Here is a 19,257-nt window from a genome sequence, read left to right on the forward strand (position 1 = left end):
ATTTTCCCACTAATGTCCTTTCTCTGGTCCGAGAGCCAATCTCGGACTCCCTGTTGCACCTCGCTGCGTCGGGGGCGGTTCCTCACTGTGCGTTCCTCCAGTGTCCTTGGCGGTTTGCAGAGTGCTGGCTGGAATTCTCTAGAACGCCTCTCAGCTGGGGTTCGCCTGGGGCTTCCCCATGAATAAGCTGAGGTTACGCATTTTTGGTGAGAATGCTGAGGAAGTGGTGCTGGGTCCTTCCCAGGCCCCTGGGGGTCACGTCCCGTCACTCCTGGGGAAGGCGGCTGTGGTCCGTCATCAGGGTCCCGCCCACCAGCCCCTCTGTTGTGAGCTGGTGGCTTTTCCTTTTGTAATTCCTACGTGTTTCATGGGAAGATATTTGGAAAGACCTAGATAGCCTGTTTCTCATTATGTTCTCACTGATCTTAGCACCACTGACACTTCAGCCTCCGACAGTTATTACTGCGCTGCTTGCTGATGGGGCTTCTGTTTCTGTCCTTCCATCTGCGTTTACTCATTGGAATTCCACTGGAAGAAAGAGCCTCCTTTCCCCTTCATTTATGCAATGATTCATCTGTACCAGTATAAGCTTTGGGTATCTGTTTTCTCCCATGGGATATAATACCCCATTATTGTTATTATGAGTTTACATTGTCCGGGATTTGGCCATTGGGTGCTCCGTCAGGTTGAGACCCATACTTAAAGTCACATGTTGTGGATATTCGTCCTGAATCAGATTTCCTAACCTCCCACAGCGATGGCTGAGGCTGTGGAAACGCCCCAGGCGGCGGGGGCGGCCCTGCTCAGAGGCTGTACAGTCTCATCTGTTCTCTTTGGATGTGACCCCGGCCTCCCCGCCCCTCACGTCAGGAGCCAGTAGAGGGCGTTGGGGGTCAGTCACTGGCAGAAGGAGCTCATGAGTGGACCCCCCCTTACAGCTGCCACCCCACGTCCAGCTCTGTCCCCGGACCCCGCAGCCCTGTCCCGTGGGTGGACAGCCTGCAAGTAGCCACCGGGGCAGCCCTTGTGAGTACGCGCCTTGGAAAAAACCCAAGGGAGCTTGCACTTTAAAGAGGCGTCTTTGGAGAGAAAAAGCTCCAGTGGGTGGACGCCATGCGTCCATGGGGATGGAGTGGGTGGGAGGGAGTGCGGGGTTCAGAGGGCGTCTCCCTGCCCCTGGAGTCACATCGCAGAACGAAAGCAGCCCCGGGGCTGGGCGGGTCCGGGCGTGGCTGCTCTGGAGAGGGGTCCCCCCAGGGCCCCATCACGGGTGGAACCGCCCCGCACTTGTCCTGAGTCAGAGTCTGTGCCCTCGAGCAGGGGAGTCAGGCAGAACAGCCTGTAGGAGCCACATGGCCTCTGTGCACCTGCAGACACAGCCTGAGCCAGTGGCCGCTGTCCCACGGGGCAGAGGATGGTCTCCAAGGTTTAAACAGAGAGCAGCTTTTACGTCTTTCTTCGAACGTTACACCGAGTTCCCTTCATACAAGGAGCACAGGTTTATTTGCACAGCACAGGCCAGGTCCTGCAAGGAATTAAACTTCGGCACCGAGACGAAGGAATTTTCCTGAAGAAGCAGGAGCCCAGCCGGGCAGGACATCACGGGTCTGGATGGACCCAGAGGGGAATGGCCAGTGAGCACCACCCAGAAGGTACTGTGAGGTCACATCTGCACCCAGCATCGAGCAAGCACCCGCAAGGGGGGGCTGCAGGGGACCCGAGGCCCTGCTGACTCCGCGTGCGGGTGGGATCCAGGCCCAGAGAGGCCCACCCAGAGCCACCAGCAGCAACAAGACGCAGACACCGGGCCGGGAAGGTCCACTCACAGCCGGTGTGGACGTCGGAGCGAGACCCCAGACGTTCAGGGCGCTGGATGTGGCAGGGGGCCTGGACCCTTGGAAGCGAGCTGGAAACCAGAGCCCACACTCCCAGGGGTTTCTGAATCCCCTGGAGTGATGGAAACACACTCCCTGACCCACTTCTGAACCTCAACCCCTCCGCACCCCGACCCCAGGAGGAGGCTGGGTCCTCAGAGGGTGCGGGGCCAGAGGTCGGCTCAGGGGTGGGTGAGAAATGGGCAGCGGGCGGGAGGCAGGCTGGAGCCGTAGCACGTGAACACCTGGAAGCGCTCGGGTGTCGGGGTGACGGCACTGGTGTGGACGGTGCCGGGCGTGAGGCTCGCCGTTTGCCCCCTGGTCAGCCCTCACCCACCGTGGGTGCCAGGCCCGGGGCGGTCGCACAAAGACTTGGGATGGAGCTGCATCCAGACTGTCTGGTCCCTAACGGGTCCAGGCACTGCCACATCCGGCCATGCTGCGTCGCCAGCCCTGGGCCCCCAGGGATCAGGTGAGTGGGTGCCGGGCCCCGCCAAGGCCCCAGCCTTGCCACCCCATGGGCTGTCTGGGGGCTTGGAGTCGCCACCCTGTGGCTCTGGGTGACCTGCACCCACCTGCTCATGGGCCAAGCACCGTGGCTGCGACCCCCGTGCCACTGGCCCCGGGGCAGGCGGTGGGTTTGAGGCTCAGCCTGGTGCCGGGCTGGGCGGGGTCCGTGTGCAGTCACCCTCAGGACCGAGACGGTCTTTTCAGGGAACATTATGATGACTCACATATCTGAAAATAGCGTCTTGGTGTCCTAAAAGTAAACCCAAACTCTCATAACCTTCCTCTGCGCAGAGATCTGGGTCGTGGCCTTCTCTGGGTGACACCCTGGGGCTGCCACCTGTCACCTCGGTGGCCCTGTGTGGTCCAGGTCAGGATTAGCTCACACCCGTGCGCGTGAACACAGCGCTCTTTTTGCTCTGAAAGTCAGCCGGGCAAACTCGAACCCCTAAAATGTTCTATATTTAGGGTCTGCTCTTGACTCATTGAAGGAAACTCTGCATGTAGTTTAAGTTCTAGAGCCAGACTCTGGAAGCCAAATGAGACACAACATTTACATTCAAATTATACGTATATTCAGTACCTTCAGAAGTGAGCTTAAATACTGTAAAGTATTGCTTTCCTTGAGTGTGATTGAGGTCTATTCTATTTTGTTATAAGATTGTTTCTGGAACAGAGAACATCGCCAGGCAGAGAGACCTGGGCACAGAGAAGGCCAATGAAGAGGGGAGGGAGTGTCAGGTCATGGGTGGGCAGCCAGGATGCGTGGGGTGAGAGCTGCAGAGAGACAGGGTGCCCACGCACCCGCGCACGGAGGTGCCCGTGCCCAGTCACCCGTCCTGCTCCGGTCACCGTTGGTGGACCTGCCTCTGCCCCTAACCCAGTCCTGGGCTTTCTGTGGTGGAGCCTTGGAGGAGATGCAGGATGTATCCCCACGTGGCAGCTTCTCCCCGAGACGTGAGGTGGTTTAGGGAGACTTTGGCCTTAGGTCGGCTTTTCGCCACTTTTGTGGGTTGCAGTTTGACCCTTTCTCTGTTGTTGGAACTCGAATCTGGGCTACTTTATTGATATTAGTTACCTGCTGTGCCTCTGAGCACCTGCTCGCTTCCTTACTGGGCTCTGAAAATGCAGGTTTTGTGCACCTGAGTTACAATCTTGCTGTGATAATATGCCTGTATTGCTTTAACAAAATGAGTTGTCTATTTTGTTTTCGCTTTGACATCTCTAAGAAGGAAAGGCTGACAATCAGGAACATAAATATTTTGGACTTTGCATCTTGTGGCATGAAGATTTTTTTAAAAAGTGGAATAATTGCAAACTAAAATTTTACCAGGAAATTCAGTCTATTTGAACCTGGAGGATGAACTTCTCACAAAAGCACTTATTCCAGAGCAGTGTTAAAATGTTACCATCACCTAAGCACCTAAAAGGCAGAAAATAAATATGCAAAAAGCGCTGTCTGGGGTCAGGATTGTCTCTATGCTTTACTTAAAGTACACAAAAGGTTTGTTTCCATCCCGCTTTATTCTGGAGATTGTCTTTGGGCTCCGAGGGGCTTCTCCCCTGTACTCGGTCCTGTTTTGAGTGATACCACTGCAGGGACTGCAGAAGATTCCAACCCCACATTTTACACCAGTTGGATGTTTTCTTATGTGTTTGGATCCATTTAAAGGGCTTGGTTTTGGTTGGATTTCAGTGCTTAATCACAATTACTGTATGTCACTGAACACTTTGATAAAATTACCTCGTTGACCACGTCCATTTCCATTTTTGCAGAAAATAAGTGCTTTTGTAAACAAATAGGAAGATAGTTTTCTTCAAAAAGAATATGACCGTTTTCCTAACCCATGAGGCCCCAGTGCTGGTTTGAATTGTGCTTTAGCACGATTTCATTAATCCCGAGACCATTTGGGCTGGAATTGCAGATTTTTTTTTACCTCTGGTGATCGTGGTCTGATGGCTTTTGCTTAGTAGACCAGGAGCAGTGAAGCACACAGACCACTTGGGTAGAGTTTCGTGGCGGGTGACAACACCGTGTCCCCTCCTTTTGACAACAGAACCCAGCCTCCCTCTGCGAAGCCACCCCTCTTCCTGGCCAGCCATGTGGGTTGGTGAGGCTGAACCCCATGCAGGCTCTGGGCAGGAGGGGCGGGAGGCCGGCAGAACCCTGCATGCAGGGGGTGGGAGGGACATCAACTCCTGCTGCCCTCGAGCCTTGCCCGGCGCTTGGAGCTGTCGGGGAAGAGGCAGCTTTAACATCGTCTCGGTCTCACTGAAACTTTGCAAGAGGGGTGCAAGCTAGTCCAGAAATGTTCCACCCAGACCACCCGGATTCCCCAGGTAACTCGGCCACGTCCTCCTGGTCCTTCTCCCGCCCTCTACTCATGTTTATACACCACATGACACACACATATGTGTCCTGGGATCCCCAGCATCCAGCCTTGACCAGAAAGGACGTTTCACAGCTCGTGAGTCAGTGTGTGTTTCCCAGACAAGCAACTGCAACACGCCCATCCCCACCACGACCCAGCACGGAGACCTTCACAAGATGCATTCAAGGGCTTTCCTCTCCACTAAGACATTTGGACGAGGCAGGAATCATCTTCCGGACAGGTATGACTGGCTCCCCCGCCTCCGGCTGGCTCACGTGTCACATGGTCGTGTCAGCAAGAGCCCCACCCACCCACGCTCTGCTTTCTGCTCCCGACCTGGGCGAGGTGCTGCCCCCGGGCGGGGACCAGCCTTGTCCCCCTCTCTGAGGCCGTACGAGGGGTGGCAAGGTGGCTCTGGCAGCATCTCCTTCCGGAGGCCACGCCGCAGTGGGTGGCGAGGGCACCTCGTCTGGGTGGAAGGGGTGACACCACGCTTCCAGACACACCCGACTTCTCTGTTTAATTTCTAGGCAATTGCTACACTTCTAAAATTTCCCTGTGTGAGGTCACACCCCCGCTGTAGTTCATCCAAAACATGGACTATTTAAGAAGGGTAGAAGGGAAAAGAGAAAGAAAACATCTCCAGCTTCAAAATGGAAAGTACTATATTTATCCTTTAAGGAAGCTTTGAAACTGAAGATCTGTAAACTCTGTGGGCTCTCGTGATGGTGATTATCCCGTTCCCCCAGTGTGAGTGGTCACCTTATCGGTCACTCCACAGCTCGGGGATGGACGTCCACTCACACGTGCCTGTGTACAGATGCCGTGGATAAGATGGGATGAGGAAGAAATGCCAGAAATCACAAGACAAGGGGCTTCCAGCGGCCGGATCCTTGGGTGGAGATTGGTTTACGATCAGCGTCTTCTCTCTCCTTGCCCACATCCCTACAAGGTGACAACCAGGCACGCACCCTGTGGAGGATCTTATTGAAGATCTTCCTGGCCTCTGCTTGCTCTTCCACAGGCTGACCCTCCGCTGTCTAGTTGTGCCGTCGGCTCCAGGCACCTGGGCTGTTCTGGGAGATGGAGCTTTTCCACCTTTTCCTGCTGAGAACAGCCGAAGAGAATGTGGTTCACCGTGTTTCTCCATCTTTGCTTTGGTCGTGGTTCCTATCTCTTCTTTGTGAGAAGAGCCCACAACACAGCTAATTCTCAGGCGCAGATCAGGTCTAACTCAAGGCTTTCAGTGAATTAACAGCTAAGACACAAGCCAATAGTTTTGGTTTGTTTGTTGTTTTGTTTTGTGTTGTTTTGTTTGAGGAAGGGGGTTATTTGGGACGAGAACACGTTGGCTGGTCCAGTCAGTGGACGGAATAAGGAGTGTGAACCCTGTGGTTGAAGCACCATCTGTGTGTGTGTGAGTGTGTGTGCAGTGTGTATATGTGAGTGTGTGTGTGTGCAGCCCAGGCCTTCAGTAAGCGACGAAAAGTCGGGCAGGTGTGTTAAAGGTGAGTTAAGTGTTGGAGGCGTGCAGGCCCCGCCCCCCAGACACCCCCCCCACCAACGCGATGCACGTCTTTGAAAAGAAAAAGACGGTTCTGGGTCTACAAAAATGGAAACAACGCCGAAATGTATGTGTAGGAGCTTCCTAAAGACTAGCCTGGACTTGCTAAAGGAATAATAAAATTCCTTTAGATACTTTTTTGTTTCTTGCATTTTAATGAAAAGATTGATTTCTAGTCATTATTTATCTATTGTCAAATTTTCACAAACAGCTGTAGTGACAATTGCTGAGTTTCTACTCTATGTTTAGAGGAAACTGTCAATTCACAAACATGGAATTGTGCTATTATCTATGTCGAAGGCGTTTTTCTGTAAATATACAGATTTAGTGCTGGTTTTCAATAAATATACAAAGATGCTAATTATCACTAGAACTATTTGTTAACACTCAAAAATACATAAAAAATAAATAAAAGAAATGCCATTTTTCCATTAGAAATTCAAAAATATTTGTCTCGAGGCTGCTTCTCACATAGTATTTGGAAATTGTGCCATCATTACGCTGCTAACTTTACCTTTTGTTTTCCAGTCCTTCCAAGCGATTTCTTCACCCGGCCTCTCTGGGACCTTCTTCTCACTTTCTCAGGGGGGATTTCTCTCTGCCGGCGGGGCTCCCCCAAGCCTGCCCACGTCTCTGGAGAAAGGCAGGTCCTGTGGGCCCCACGTGCCCAGTGGACTTGAAGCTCTCCAGATGCATGAACTTTGTAATGAACTTCTCAGTAATGAACTTCTCAGCAGCCTTCCGACCAGGACTCAGCTCAGAGGAAATGCTGAATTCCTCATCATGCGAGTTTGCCCCCGGGCGGGGGGCAGGGTCCCCCTGGTCAGGATGGGCAGCTGGGCTGAGAGAGGGCTCAGGACATGAAAGTGACATTTTTTACGGGTTTACATCTTTTCCTTGTCTCTGCCATGTCACCAGAGCTAATCCACCTGGGTGTGTGGGCCACGAGCACTTTGCGTGGCTCCATCCCACGGGGTGGCCCATGCTTACCTGAAGGCTCATCTGGGGAGGCAAGTGGTTGGTCCTCTGGGGCTCTTTGCCATGGGCTCCTCTGAGCTCATGACTGAAGTGTTAATGCATCCGTTGGTTGGCTGGTTGAGGATATGACCCTGACCATGAAGGACAGTTTCTGCACTTTGTACTTAGATTCTAGTGGGGGACCCAAGTCTGTATTTGTCAGGATTCTCCGGAGAAACAGAACTGATATATATACATGGGGAGAGAGAGAGGGAGAGAAAGACTGATTTATTAGAAGGAATTGGCTCACATGCTTATGGAGGCTGGCAAGTCCCCAGATGTGCAGGGTGACCCCGCTGGAGACCCAGGAGAGCTGATGGTGCAGTTTGACCCCAAAGGCAGGAAAAACCCAATGTCCCAGTTCAAAGGCAGTCAGGCAGGAGGAGTTCCCTCTTTCTCATGGAAAGTTCAGCCTTTTTGTTCTATTCATGCCTTCAACTAATTGGACGAGGCCCACCCACACTGGGTAGGGCAATCTGCTTTACTCAGCCCACTGATTTAGATGTTGGACTCACCCAGAATCATCTGCACAGAAACACCCAGAATAATGTTTGAGCAAATACCTGGGCATCCCTTGGCCCTGTCAAGTTGACACATAAAATTAACCACTGTAAGTCCACCCCTTATCAACTCAGCATCCACACACACCTGCTTAAACCATCTTTAACCACCAAGTAAAGACAGAAACAAGGCCATAAATCTGCCTAACATGATTCTGCATCCTGCATACAACTGAAAACACATGGGCCCTTTCTCCAGAAGACATGTATAATGCTCTGTTTGATATCCTGTAATTTAAATACTATGATGTAAAGTTAGCAATACTTAAACACTATGATATGAAGTCAATACATCTTATGTTACGTGATAATAGGATAAGAAAAGGGGACAAAATAAAGACATTTGCTATATATAATATATAAAACACAAATGTATGATTTATTTATATATACAAGTATATTCATAAAGTAAGGAGGAAATACTCATGACAATTATGGTCCCCGTTTCTGTAAATGGCCCCCTGGAAACAAACACAGAAGATAATTTCAGGTAATGATCAGAGCCGTGAAGACAGGAAGCCAGGTTAAAGGGATATAATGAGCTGGTTGCTGTGCCACCAGCAGGACAGAGACTCGGGGCCTCACAGGGTCCCTTCAAAGGCCAGGAAGTGGGGTCTTGACCCTGAGCCTTCTGCCCATGGGCACAATAGCTCCTCTGGCCCCCAGCGTTCCAGGGTGCTCCATGCAGTCTGAGTGAGTCCTCCTGGCCTTGGAAGAAGTCCAGAGGCAGAGAAGTGGAGATTGTGAGCTGGGCACTTGGGGTAGGATCCTGGCAGCAAATGGGGAAATTGTCCACTGGACCCACAACTAAAACTTGAGGGGACAAGGATATGGGGCACGGGGCTCACAAGACGCCTATGCCCTCAGTTACCCTGACAACAACAAGGCACAGGGGTTATCCCCACTTTACAGATGAAGGGACTGAAGTGTAGGAGCTCAATTACTTCCTGAAGTTCACAGAGGTGTAAATGGAGGAGCCAGGTTTTGAACAAGGGAAGCGTTACCATGGGGAATTTAAATGTTCTACTTCATATGCTTTTATCATTAAAAACTGTACCAAGTGAACACATAGCACTTTAACAATAAAACAGTGTATGGATTTGGAGATTTCCTCTGCTTTCACTCTGGTCCTTGACACTATGCATTGATATTTAAATTGATCCATACTTTTGTGTTAAAGATTATTTGTCCTTTTCAATAGAGACTAAGGAGCTTCAACTGTATTTCAGGGAGGTAAAGATTAAGTGATATAAGTCCCAATATTTTTCCTATCAAGAAAGAAATGAATACACACCACAAACACACACACACACCCCTCAGCATCTAAGTATAAATAAGAGGGCTTTTTTTTTTTTAATCCAAATGTTGTGATAGAGACATAGCAATGTCTCATGCACTGGACTTCACATTTTATTGGTAAAGTTTTTACCACTTTATTGAAAACTATATTTATAGGTGAGTTTTGACCTTGTTTAAGGTAGTCCCACCAAAGATTGATTTCAGTAACTATAGTCAGGTGATTTTGTGTCCTTACAAGTTTGTGTCCTTACAAAATTTCCGCCCAAGGAACAACACAGGCCAGAAGCTGTTGATGCAGAGCTGAGAGCATTTTCTCTGAGATCAGGAACAAGACAAGGATGTCCACTCTCACCATTTTTATTCAACATAGTATTGGAAGTCCTAGCCAGAGCAATCAGATATGAAAAAGAAGTGAAAGGAATCCAAACTGGAAAGGAAGAGGTAAAACTACCACTGTTTTCAGATGACATGATACTATACCCAGAAAATCCTGAAGACACCACCAAAAACTATTAGAGCTCATCAACAAATTTAGTAAAGCTGCAGGATACAAAATTGATACACAGAAATCTGTTGCATTTCTATACAGCAACAATGAAAGAGAAAGAAAAATTAAGAAAACAGTCCCATTTACAATCGCATGAAAAAGAATAAAATACCTAGAAATAAATCAACCAAGGAGGTAAAAGACTTGTACTCAGAAAACTATAAGACATTGATGAAAGAAATTGAAGACAACACAAACAGATGGAAAGATATACTGTGTTCAGCTTGGAAGAATTAATATTGTTAAAATGACCATACTCCCCAAGGCAATCTACAGAATTAATGCAATCCCTATGAAAATACCAATGACATTTTTCACAGAACTAGAACAAATAATTCTAAAGTCTCTATGGAAACACAGAGGTCAGAACAATCTTGAGAACGAAGAACAAAGCTGGAGGTATCACACACCCTGATTTCAAACTATACTACAAAGCTACAGTAATCAAAACAGTATGGCACTGGCACAAAAACAGATACATAGATCAATGGAACAGAATAGAGAACCCAGAAATAAACCCACACTTATATGGGCAATTAAACTACAAAAAGGAGGCAAGAATATACAATGGGGAAAAAGTAGTCTCTTCAATAAATGGTGTTGGGAAAACTTGGTAGCTACATGCAAAAGAATCAGACTTGACTACTCTCTCACATCATGCACAAAAATAAACTCAAAATGGGTTAAAGACTTAAATATAAGGCCTGAAACCATAAAACTCCTAGAATAAAACCACAAGCAGTATGACCTTTGACACCAGTCTTAGCAGTATATTTATTTGGATATGTCTCCTCAGACAAGGGAAACAAAACCAAAAATAAACAAATGAGACTACATCAAATGAAAAAGCTTTTACACAGCAAGGAAAACTATCAACAAAATGAAAAGGCAGCCAACTGAATGGGAGAAGATACATACATATGTATATATATATATATATATATATATATATATATAAAATGATGATAAATATATATATAATGGAATCCTACAATATAATGGAATACATATATATATATATATATATTTTTTCACCACATCTTTATCCATTCATCTGTTGATGGGCACCTAAGTTGCTTCCATATCTTGGCTATTGTAAGTAATGCTGCAGTAAACATAGGGGTGCATGTATTTCCAATTAGTGTTTTTGCTTTCTTTGGAAAAACACCCAGGAGTAGAATTGCTGGTCCACACGGTAGCTCTATATTTAATTGTTTGAGGAACCTCCATACTGTTTCCATAAGTGGCTGCACCAATTTACACTCCCACCAACAGTGCACAAGGGCTCCTTTTTCTCCACACCCTCGCCAACACTTGTTTTTTGTCTTTTAGATGACAGTCATTCTGACAGGTGTGAGGTGGTATATCATTGTGGTTTTGATTTGCATTTCCTGATGATTAGTGATGTTGAGCATCTTTTCATGTGCCTGTTGGCCATTTGTATGTCTTCTTTGGAAAAATGTCCATTCTGGCACTCTGCCCATTTTTCAACCCGGTTGTTTGGTTTTTTTATGTTGAGTTGTATGAGTTCTCTGTATATTTTGGATATTAACCCCTTATGAGATATACATTTTGCCATTTGTGACAACACGGATGGACCTGGGGGTTATTATACGAAGTGAAATGTCAGACAGAGGAAGACAAACACTGTACGGTATCACTTATATGTGAAGTCTAAAAAAAATAACAAATGAACAAACAGAATAAAACATGAAACTGTGTCTCATGACACAGAGAAGCACTGGTAGTTGCCAGAGAGGAGGGGGTGGGGGGATGAGTGCAACGGGTGAGGGAGATTAAGAGGCACAAACTTCCAGTTATAAAAGAAAGGAGTCACCAGGATGAAATGTACTGCAGGGAATACAGTCAAATAGGGAATAGTTATCATATAGTGTGACAACTTTTTATGGTGACAGATGGTAACTGACTTATTGTAGTGATAACTTTATAATGTATAGAAAGTGTATAATATGTTGTCTACCTGAAACTAATACAGTATTGTATGTCAATTATACTTCAATTAACAAAGGAAAAACATTTAAAAAAAGAAAAGAAGAAAATCTTATAATAAAAAATGGTCATTTAATGAGGAAGACATAGCAGTCATAAGTGTATATTTGCTAAGAATAGAGCTTCAAAATACAAGAAGAAAACATTGACAGGATTAATGAGAGAAACAGGAAATTCCACAACCATAGCAGGAGATTTTAAACCCCTGTATTAGCAATTTATAGAAGAACTATACAAAAGTCAACAACAAGAGTAAAAGACCCAAACAACATTATCAACCTACATGAGTTGACTGATAATTTACTGAACATCCAACAATAGCAGAATACAAATTCTTTTCAAGGACATAAGCTACTCTAGCATTTGCCATGTGCTGGAGCCTAAAATGAGCCTCAATAGATTTAAGAAGATTGAAATCATAAAGGGTAAATTCTCTGATCACAATGGAATTAAGTTAGAAAGCTATATGAGAAATCTAACTAGGATATTCCTCAAATATTTGGAAATTAAACAGTGCAGTGGACAGCGTGAGGTGCTGCCCCCCCAATCCCAGGCTGTCGAGAGCCCACAGCTGGGCCCCCTCCCCAGAACACACGCGCCTTTGGTTGAAGGGAGCCTCCTCCCACCCCCAGGGCAGCAGCAGGACACGGGGGCCAGTTGCTGGGAGGAGCACATGTAGGAGACAAGGCTCAGGTCGGGACCGAGCACCTTCTCCTACAGCTTCAGCCCACCCTGCAGCCATGCCCGTCACCTTCGCAGCAGCTCCTCCTGCCCTTTGGAGTGGCTGAGGGGTGAAAGGGCTCAGCAGGGAGGTCCTGGGCTACCGCAGATGCTTTTCTTGAAACAAACTTGCCCTCCATGAGCTCTGGGAGCTCAGCGTCCTCATCTGTGAAAGGAGGTCTCACGAGGCAGTGAAGGTGAGCGACGACGCACACGTGGCTCTGAGCGCAGCGTCCAGCTCATGATGAGATGAGGTGAATCACTGTCATCACCATCATCATCATCATGCACCGACTTCCATCCAGAAAGCGTGGAGGGCTCAGAGCCAAAGAGAGCCCTGTGCGGCCCCCGAGTTCATCCAGCAGCGTTTCTGCAGAGCTGATGGGAGCGGGGCCAAGCCTCGTTAGTAACTGATGAGCCGCGGGCTTCGCCTGCACTTGGAGTAACTGCAGACACAGAGGCCAAGGTCCCCGACACGAGGAAGCTATAGCCCTGCCCAGACCGGCTTAAGACAAGATTAGTGTGCGCACAGGAGAAGCCAGGGGCTCTGCGCCTGGCAGATAAGAAATCTGGACCCGGCCAGAAAAGAGCTGGGCAGCGGGTACAGTTGTCGCCAGTGACACGCTAGAGTCATCTGTAATGAAAGTGCGCGGGAACCACTACTACACTTGATCGATCCAAGCCGGTTTGCGGTGCCCAGAGGAGGCGGAGCAGACACGTGGACCTCTGCTTCTCCCTTGTCTCCGTCGAGGGGCCTCGGTGCCACCCCGTCTCCTCTGCCTTTGCCCCACGGAGGCATCAGGCCTCCCCGCACCCCTTCCTCCCATGGAGGCTCATCACTGTGTCTGCCTTGCGTACTCGGCCACCGCCCCAAGCATGACCCCCTCTGTCTTCCCGACAGTTTTCCTCTCCTGTTCTGGCTGTGAGAAACGTCCGCAATGTGGCTGGAATGCAAAGGATGCTGGTCATGTCCTGCGTTGAGGACAAGGAAGGCCACACGTCTGCAAGTGACTGGGCTCCAAAATGTTCACATTTCGGTGCAGAAGAAAATATAGAATCCCTGGTGAAAATTACAGGCCGACTTCGTACATGTGCACAGGGCACGGGTCCTGAACAAAACCCCAAACTGAACGCATTGTATATGTAAAAGGTCGCACCCAGTGCGGTTTCTCTGAAGTTGGACCAACATCAGAAAATCCTATTCATTTAGTTTACCAACCTTCCAGATTAAGCAAGAAAAACCATGTGATCTTCTCAAAACTTGCAGAGTAGCATTTGGTAAGATGACATGGAAGAAATTGTCCTTAAGTAGATAAATCTCTAAAATAACAGCAAAAAGAAAAAAGGAAAAAAAAAAAAGACAGAAAAAGAAAAAACTCCAAACTACAGCAAAACTCGTTGTTAATAGTAAAACTTTTTAGAATTTTTCCCACAAAACCAAGATCAAGTCCAGAATGCAGACTATCACCATTTCTATTCAACACTGAATTAGCATAAAAGACAATAAAATGTAGAAGTTATAAATATTAAGAAGAAAAAAGTGTCATCCTTTTGATGACTAGATTATAGATTGACATCACACCCCATGAATACTTAGAAGCTTTTTTAGAATCCATAGGACATCTGTCAATGTTGAGCAACGTGTATTGATATTAAAAGCCAAACGGCATTTCTTCTACCAGAAACATTTAGAAAATTTAATTTATGAGACAAACTAGTGGAAATCTACTGGTCAAGACAGATAAGCAGGGCCTGAATTTACTCTCCTGCCCCAAACAACTAAAAAAAGAGATAAAACATATGAGACGTGTTCAAAACCCTGGGTTTAACCATTGCATCAGCTTTACAAGTACATCACTTATAGATATTTAGACTTGACGGTAACTTTTGCTGTTTGTTCAACATCACATTTTTCCGTATTTCATGTTAAGTTCTTTATTCTAATTCATTTTTCACTTGTGTGGCGTGCCTGCTTCAGTAATTCTTTAGAAATGAGTTTATGGTTTCTGAGTCCTTGCACACCCAAATACAGATTTATTTGCCCTAACATTTGAACCATAATTGAATAATCACATAATTCCTCATCCTTTACCTGTAACTCTGTGAATATGGCTTTATTGCTATTTTGCATTTAGTGTTGCAGTTGAAAAACCAAGTGCCAACCTGAATATCCTTCCTTTATAGGTAATTTATACATTTATAAAAATGTATCCCTCTTTTTATTGCAGTTTCAATTCTTTTCTCTTTATTCTTGGAAATTAACATCGTATTCAGGAAATGCAAGGATGTGGATCTAACCATGATCCCGACTGTCTGAGGGCCACTTTGAAGAACAAAACTCTTTTCTGAACCCAGCTTGGGGGATTCACTGGTAACGTAGATGGCAGGGGGGCATGGGCCACCTTCCTCCTCACATCTGCCTGGCAAGGTAGGCGCCTGTGGGATTGGAGTATGGAAGACACGTAGCTTCTCACCTCCCAGGAGGTGTTCAATGCGTCTCTCTCCTTCTCTTCTCCCCGAATCACCTCCCCTAAATCCTCCAGGCCCTGAACACGTGGGTCGGTCCAGCACAGAAAGAACGCGTTCTGATTTGGCCCCATGACCACATTTGGGGGATGAGGGGGAGTGTTTATCTAAGCTGTAGGAGTGAAATACCCACATTGTTCATATGCCACCACGCAATGAGCAGCAACATTCTCATCTGGGGGCATTTTTGTTGGGAATTTGGAAAAGGGCTGGACTCAGCAAATGCAAAATGCATTTAAGTTGCCATTTTAGCCTCATTCCCCCAAAGAAACCTTGGTTCCCATCAAGTTTGCAAATATATAAAGAGGATGCTGCTTAAAATATATATTTGGACTGTTCGGGGGGGAGTTTTTTGAAGAGAATGCTTTTAGACCTGCTTAAGTTAAATAGAGGTTCCTTTGTTTCAAGGGAATCACTGAAAGTGCCCCCCACCAGGAATTGTGTATTATGTAGCGTTGGTGCAGGTCATCATTTACAACCGAACAATGTCCATAACGGCAGATTACAGACTTTGCACACAGGTGTGTAATTGCCTTAATTTTACAATTCTCCTCCACTCACTGCATTCTTTGGGTTCAGGTGAGACTCTAATTGGAGGTATTCTGGAATGCTGATTTTTGTGAAAATAAACTTAATTTTCAGCTATAGAAATATAGAGACATTCTTTCAGAATTTCCCTAACTTCTCCCCTGAAAGAACCCCAAACCTTTGCCTCGAAAATCCCTAGATATCAAAAGTGATTTTAAAACCCTTAATAAGTTAAATAACTCCTTCTATTTTACTATTTACTATTAGGATAAAGTAATATATTTAATAAGAAGAAAATGAGATGATCAGGGAAATTATTGTATTTGTTCTTTGGACTAAGGAAAACTTTTTTCCTAGTATTCATACATTTATGAAAAAGAAAATGGTGTCATTTGTGCGATAAAGTTTCAGTCAGGTAGGTCTTTAAGAAGGTCTTAAAATACAAAGGCTCATATACTCTCTCAAAAAACTCTACTGAGTTCAGTATAAAACATTTTCAGATTTTCAGTCAATCAAAATTTTCTACAGCCTGAAACCTGTATTTTTTTTTAATAGAGAGCTCCCTGTACCATTCAGATAACCCACCACAGATTATTTCAAGGAACTGACCCAGGACAGAGACATTGTCTATAACAATTGGATGTTAAAGCAGATGCATGCTTCGTTATTTGTTTCGAGCAGAAGGTCACAGGCTGGGGGAGCTGGACTCGCACTCAAGTGCAGGGATTTGTAGTTCCATAGAAATGGAGGCTTGCACCAGATAGGTCATCACAGAAGTTCGGGTTTGGAAAGTCCTTTATTTCCCTTGCACAGAACATAGAAAGGAGAGCTTACTTGCTAGGTGGCCTTCCTTCCTCTTGGTTCTCCCAGGGCAGGTCAATTCTAAGACTGTCCAGGGTGGGTGGGTGGGAGCAGGTCAGTGCGAGAACCGTGTGTGCTGTGGTAGACCGTTCGAGAGGGTCCAGCCTACCAGCCCAGAGGACCCTGGGGTTTGGGGCCATGCTTGGACATCTGAAACTCCCAGGAGCATGTGTTAGCCCTGCGCAGCTTTTCCAGGGTTGGGTGATGGGTTAGGGTTTCTTCACGCCCGTCCAGCTCTCTACACGCTGTAAGGTGTTCAACACACCGGTTCTTCCCCAAAATACTGACACCACCTCACTGCTCTATGCTTCAGAGAGAAAGCAGACAGTAGCTTGATCTCCTACAGCCTTTGAGCTGCAGAGGGAGGTTTGTCCTTCCAAGGGCTTCACCCATGGAGTCCCCCCAGCCCATCGGACACACCAGATGGGGTCGAGACCTTAAGTTCCCAATGCCCTCGAGGTTTACCGGGCTCACAGATCCTGTTACCCTGTTTTCCTTTCTTCTCCAACATCAGAGCAGCTCCTTTGAAGCAGTAACAAAGAATGTCACCTTTTCTGGAAATTTTCACCATATACCTATTAGACACTGACTCAAGCTACACTTGCTGGGATATTGTGTGCAGAGGTATATAATTTTGGTCTATACTGTACTTTTGCAATATCTAGGCATTAGCATGCAGAAACGTGGTACCTGAAATCACGTGTCAACGCACAGGGAAAAGCGCTCCCGATTTCCAGGAGCGAGTCGGTTCCATGTTACAAAGTGCAGCTACCGCTGACGTCGTGAAGCTGTCAGGGACGAACCTTTGATCGCTCACAAGCTTGGCGCAGAAGGAGGAATCCTGGACACCTGAGGACACATCAGAGATTCTGGAGCTGTTCTGAGGTCAGCTGATGGGTAACTGCCTGCAGCTCACCAGCCCAGGTGAAGAGTTTACAGATGGTTATTTCTCATGGAAAGGACACTTTCAACATCACCAGTATGTGGCTAGTTTACTTTTTAAACATCTAGAACTTTTCAAGGAAGCGATTTCCCTCAGGCCTTGACACGGAGTTGCCTAAACACATGGATGGGAGATGTGCTTCATCCTGGGCCGGCGGGCCTGTGCCTCAAAGAGCTGTGTCCAGGGCCCAGCCCTCAGGGGAGCGCAGGGTGCAGTGCTGGGTGCTGAGCCTCAGGGGCCTCTGGGGGCAGTTTGGGGGTGGTGAGGGAGTGGGGTCCAGAAGGAAGAGTAATAAAGGCTGCTCCATCGAAGCTCATGTGTGCCTGGCACTCTCTGAGGTGAGTGCTGTGGACGAGGAAAATCAGGCCAGGAGGTGGTGAACTCAGGTCACTTGGACGAGACTTGGCTGGGATGTGGGAGCAGGCAGGGGACGCCACAGCTCACCTTGTGCCCTGGGGCTGCCACTGCGCCTCCTCCAGGGCTGGGAAAGCCACTGTGCGCCTGGTCGGCTGGAGGGGAGTGCATCTAGGGGCCGTGTGCCTGTGTGTACTCTGTGTGTACATGCCTGTGTGCATGTGCGTGTGCATGTGTATTGCAAGTTGTGTGCATGCCTGTTAACCAGTTCCACCAGGGCAGGGACATCATCTAAGAAACCCAGGCTCAATGTTATCAGGAATAACACGAGGACGTGGACTTGAGTCACCCCTGAACTGGCCCCACAGAGGGGGTCCCTCTGGGGGCCGCTTCCCGGCTCCCGCCCTCCCCCCGTGGCTGGAAGCAGACGGGAGGGGAGGCAGGAAGCCCAGCATCTCGGCGCCCTGGGCAGCGTTCCTGGAGGGGTGTCTCCCCCACGTCCGGCCCGCGCCCTGCCAGTCCCCCCACCGCTCACCTGGACCTGGTGTGCTGCCTGCTGCCACCTCGCCTGCTCTTTCTGGCTGCCGAGTGCCTCCGTCGCCTATGTGACATTCCCTCTGTTAAGCCGTAAGTGGTTCTCTTTTCCTGAGACCCCAAGTGGTCCCTAGCCTTCCCCATCTGGTCCTCTCTTCACCCACAGTGCTGTTCAGACGAGCTTCCTGTGAGCAGGTCAGTGCTTGTGCTCGTGGCCCAAAGACACACCCAATGGCCCGTGTGCTCGGGGACGTGGCCCCGGGAGAGGTGAGCAGCATGGGAGGGACACGGGTCCTGCTGGCGTGTCTGCGGGAACTCAGGAAGCAGCAAGGGCAGCCCTCGAGCGGAGCCTGAGTGAGGCCGGGGTCACTGGAGCGCAAGGCGCGGACCCCCTCAGTCGGTCTGCCCCACCCGCTGACGGACGAGGACACCGAGTGTCCGAGTGGGCCGGAGCCTGCTCCCAGGGCACGCGGGGGAGGGGCGCGGCGCGGCGTGGGCTGCGTCCTGGTCTTTGTTCACGGCGGCCGTCCCACGCATCGCGCATCACGGCAACCTGCCCAGGGGCCTTCCGGCAGCACCTGTGTCTCCACGCGGACGCCCGTCGAGCCGGCCCCTCGGCCCCCCACCCAGCCGTATCTCGTGCCCTCCCAGAACGGCCTTCCTCTCTCAAACGCTCACCTTTTCTGCAGAACCGAGGGTCACAGGCTCTCAGCCTCTGTGTGGAGTAGATTGTCCTGCATGTCACCGGGAACATTTTCACATCCTTGGCCTCACGGCCAAGGACTGTGCTGTTACACATCACACGTGTGTGCACACATGTGCATCTCCCACACAGAGTGGTGAGCTCCTAGAGGCTGTGAGGCCAGACCTGGGAGCCAGGCGTGGTCCTGAGCTGCCACTGTGTAGGTGCTCAGGGAACGCCTGCAGAGGGATGGATGGAGGAGTGAGTGCCCGTGCAGCTGGAGGCCGTGTAGCTCACAGATTATCCCTTAGGCCTGGCTGGCAGGACACTGGTGCCACATCAGGGCCCATTGCAGATGA

This window comes from Hyperoodon ampullatus (genome assembly GCF_949752795.1).
Source record: "Hyperoodon ampullatus genome assembly, chromosome: 16".
NCBI classification, from domain to species: Eukaryota; Metazoa; Chordata; class Mammalia; order Artiodactyla; family Ziphiidae; genus Hyperoodon; species Hyperoodon ampullatus.